A 4,855-nucleotide genomic window follows, 5' to 3' on the forward strand; every position below is an offset into this window, starting at 1 on the left:
TGTTGGCAAACACCTCTGATGGCTGATTCATTTTACCCACTCCATTTGCCCCTCTGACCCAGGAATTAGTTAGAGGTATGTTATTTACAAATATGTGGATTTTCTTTTTAAGTTTTCGGGCATCTTTTCTAATCTAGTTCTTTTGTGGACAGGAAATGTATATTATCCCACAATTCAAATGCTTTTGCATTTATTACAATTTGCTTTATAGCCTAGGATGTGGTCATTTTGGCAAATAGGCCAAGTTGTACTTGAAAAAGAAGTGAATTATACTGCTGTGTGGTGAGGTTCTCCTCAAGTATTGATTAGGACAAGTTGATTGGTAGTGCTGTCGGGTCTTTTATGTGTTTATTGATTTTCTTTCCTTCTGTTTTTAGTGACTTCTGAGAGATATTAAAACCCACGAAAAATAACTGCAGATTTTTCTACAGGCGGCTACGGGGTTTGGCGCCTTCTATTGCCTGTTGCGCGTTTCTTGAAGACCGTGATGAATGCCCCACTTAGCATTAACTGTCAGCTTGGCACAGCCCCGAGTCACCTGACAGAGGAGTCTTGGCTGAGTAACTAACTTTATTGGGTTGGTTTGTGGGCCTGCCTGGGTGGAGATTGTCTTGATTGCTAGTTGATAAAGAGGTCCCCCACCCATTGTGGCTGGTAGCATTCCAGGCAGGTGCTCCTGGGCTGTAAAAGAAAGTCAAGTGTCATAAGTGGTTTTAAACTTAAAGCAAAGAAAACCAGCCCACAAATCACAATCCCAGAGAACCTAAACAATAATGAGGACCCTAAGAGACATACATGGATCTAATCTTGTCTTTTTATTGAAAAAGACAAGATCTCCTGAGTAAATTGGGAGCATGGGGACCATGGGAGGGGGTTGAATGGGAAGGGGAGAGGAAGGGAGGGGAATAGAGAAAAATGTATAGTTCAATAAAATTAATAAAAAAAGAAAAAAGAAAGTCAAATGTGAGCCTGAGATTGAATCAGCAAGCAGTGTGCTTTCCTGCCCCGACTTCCCCAGTGGCGGGCTGTGTGACCTGGTCCAACAAGGAGGAGCTACTAAGTGTTCAGAGTCAAACATCCCAGAGTCAAACCTTCCCTGGTGTGGCAGGTTTCCATACCAGATCACAGAAGGGTGGGAGGGACATGGACGTGGAAATGTGAGGATCCAAACATGTTAAGTATCTGTAGTAGAGGGGAGAAATGTGAACAAAGGGGAAATATAGATAAATATTTCAGAATTCAAAACACCAGGGGTTAGAGTGTTTTCTCACAGCCACGGAAGAGTAACTACCACAAGGAGCAGGTCTTGTTTTGTTTGCATTATTGCTGCCCGCAGAACACTGCAGAGGGTTTCTCTTTATGCCCCCCGCCCCCACTCAGGGTTTGTGGTAATTTCACAACACACAAACCCATTGAGCTCTACTGACACCGTTTCCCTGACAGCTCAGATGGCTGTTACTGTTTGTTTGTCAGCAATATTTTAAATTAAGATTTTAAATTAAGGGATATCCACTGTCTTTTAAAACACCTCGCTATCAGACTCTTAATAGAGAACAGTATGGCGTAACTTTGGTGTACCTAGGGCGACCAGAAATTCTGTGTGGCTCACAGTAATGCAGCATTTGCTTTATGGCGGTGGCATGAGAGTGAGCCTGTAACAGCCTGAGGTGTGCCTGTGCAGTAAGGGGACTTGTATCCTAGCCTTTCCTGGGATGAGAGGAGAGCCTGTCCCTGTAGACCCTCCTTGTCCCAGAGCTAAAGCCTCTGCTTACTATTGCTGATGTGATACTTCGTGTCACATTGTATCACTTTCGTGTCACATTGTATCACTTTGAAAAGCGTAGGAGACTTGCAGTTGTTTTTCCTATTCTTACAGTTTGATGCCTGTATGTACATATTTGTGTTCACGTGTTCAGCTGGTTTAAAGTACATTTTACTTCAGGATGATTTGCTCCTAAGATAATAGCTTATGTCAATCACCAAGTCATTCATCCTTTTTTTTTTTTCCAAGACAGGATTCCTCTGTGTAGCCCTGGCTGTCCTGGTACTAGCTCTTGTAGACCAGGTTGGCCTTGAAGCCACAGAGATCTGCTTATCTCTGCTGGGAGCATTCATCCTCTTTTGCTACTAGTTCCTACTTCCTTTTCCTTCTAACAGTACTGTTATTTACTTATTGATATTATTTAAATTATTTTTAAATTTCCATTTGTGTGTGTGTGTGGGTATGTGTGTGTGCGTGCACATGTGGACTTCAGAGGTGTCTTCGTGAACTGCTGCCTGCCTTATATTTTGAACCTGGAGCTCACTGATTTTCTAATGAGGCCAGCAGGTACCTGAGATCCTCTTGTCTTGCAGGCATGGGTTGTGGGTGGAACTCAGGCCTTCACGCTTCTGTGGCACGTGCTTTCATCTCTCCACCTCTGTAACTCATATATTTTTAATTGGCATGCAAAAGTGGGCTCCATGACAGCATTTTCAAGAATAACCTGTGTTTATTCCACCTCCCCCACTCTTCTCCCCCCCCCACTACCCCTGCCCCCATTCCCTTCCATTCCCTTTCCACTCTTTTGACACACAGCCACATCATCCCGTCTCTCTCCTGTGGTCCCGTTCTATGGACATTAGACTTGTTTCTTTCACAGTCTAGGACAAGTTTGGCGTAGGCTGTCCCTGTCACCAGCCATTCCAGCAGTATGACTGAGGCACAGCTCACTGTTCTCAGTTCCCGAGGAGTTAAAAGTATGAAATGAGAGGGAAAAACAACACCAGGAAAGCAGGGTCTGCGAAAACCGTTCCTGGTGTCTTCCTCTTTTCCAGAGCCATTTCTGGATTTTTTTCCCCTTTCCTTTTCTTACCCTGAATTTTTGACTTCAACAAAATTGCTATTTTGCTTTTTTGGTATATGATTTTTTTCCCTCCCAGGATATAGAAAAATCTTAGTCAATTTTCTTAACCCCCAGGTGGTACAGCCTTCTCCCTCTGCACAACTGATGCTGCTTGCTGGCATTTAGTTACACTAGACTTGAGGCACCTGTCCACGGAGCAGAGAGGCACTCTAGAAAGTTCTGGGCAATACAACTGCCACATGAACAGCAACAGAGCCGTTATTGCAGCTAGAGAAGATGGTTCCGTCTCCCAGTTGGCTGATCTCCACTCTGCAACAACCCACAGAGAAGCTTCTGATGTTTGCTCATTTCACAGACAAGGAAGTGGAACACAGAGTGTCAACAAGTATAGGTGAGGGCCATGTTCTGGGCAGAGCTTTCTGATGTTGACATACCTATTCTTAGGGACAGTGGAAGACCATGTGGTCAGATATGACCACATTCTGTTCTCAGAATAGCCTTTGCTCTAGTCAGTAGCTGGACCGGTTTCCCCAACTCCAGTGTCTGGTCTGTGCTTTCTGTAGTCACTTCCTGGTATTCGCTGTGGCTAGGCTCCTGGATCCTTGTAGATACCAAATCCTGGGATATACAGGGTCTTTATATAGGAAGGGGCTGTCTTTGCACACAGTCACACACATCCTTCACACAATACAGACCATTTCTACACTGTTTACGATGCTCAATGCAACATGCACGGCCTGTAGACAGTTCCAGTTGATAGCACTGTTTATTATATACTTCATATAAATGCATAGCCTGCCCAGTGTCCAGTTCTGGCTGGTACAGTTTTGGTGCTCTTGGCAATAATCTTCATGCAGTGCAGTAGTTATCTGTGACTCTCATACAGTGCACATAGACTAGATGGCTTAATCCAAAGGAAATCCAGTACCAAGATGTCACAGTCTGCCTCCTTCTGAGGCCTCCTTCTGAGGCCTCCTCCTGAGGCTTGCAGAAAGTGTCTCCTACCATGTTTTCACAGGCTTACCCTTCTGTATGTGTGTCTTAGTCAATGCTCTATTGCTGCGAAGAGACACCACGACCATGGAAACTCTTATAAAAAAAAGCATTTGGTTTGAGCTGGCTTATAGCTTCAGAGGTTTAGTCTATCATCATTACGGCAGGAAGCGAGGTGGTACACAGGCAGACGTTGTAGCTGAGTTCTACATCTGGATCTGAAGGCAGCAGGAAGAGAGAAAGACACTGGGCCTGGCTCAGGCTTCTGTAACCCTAAAAGCCACTTCTAGTGTCACACGTTCTCCAACGAGGCCACTCCTCCTAATCCTTCTCAAGTTGTGGCTCTCCCTGATAACCAAGCACACAAATACACGAGCCTATGTGACCCGTTCTTACTCAACTGCCACAGTGTGTCCGTGTTTGTAACTTGAGTCCCTTTTCTTAGAAGGACGGTGAGATTGGATTGGGCCCATGCTGACAACCTTCTTCACCTCAGATGTCTTTTTCAAGATTTCCTTCTCCAGGTCAGCAAATGGTTGAGGAGGTAAAGATGCTTGCAGCTCAAGGTTGGCCACCTGACTTCAATCCCCAGAGTCTACTGGTTTGGATAAGGGTGGCTCTCACAGTTCATGTTTGGATACTTGGTCCACTGTTGGTGGAACTATCTGGGAAGGATTAGGAAGTTGGAGGTGGTATGTCTCGGGGGGGGGGGGCTTTCAGAAGCCTCGTGCAGCTCCTGGTGGGCACACTGTCCACATCGTGCTTGTGGATCAAGATGGGAGCTCTCAGCTGTGCCTGCTTTGCTCTGCCATCCTGGACTCTAACTCTCAGAAACTGGAAGTGCAATTAAATGCTTTTTAAATTGTCTTGGTCACAGTGTTTTGTCATAGCAACAGACTTGTAATGAAGACACTATAAAGGTGGGTAAGGAAACCAAATTCCACAAAGTTGCTTCTGACATCCATATATTCCCTGTAGCCTGGGCATACATGAGTGCTTAAATGTATCTCTCTCTC

Source organism: Microtus ochrogaster, linkage group LG2 (genome assembly GCF_000317375.1).
Source record: "Microtus ochrogaster isolate Prairie Vole_2 linkage group LG2, MicOch1.0, whole genome shotgun sequence".
Taxonomy (NCBI): Eukaryota; Metazoa; Chordata; class Mammalia; order Rodentia; family Cricetidae; genus Microtus; species Microtus ochrogaster.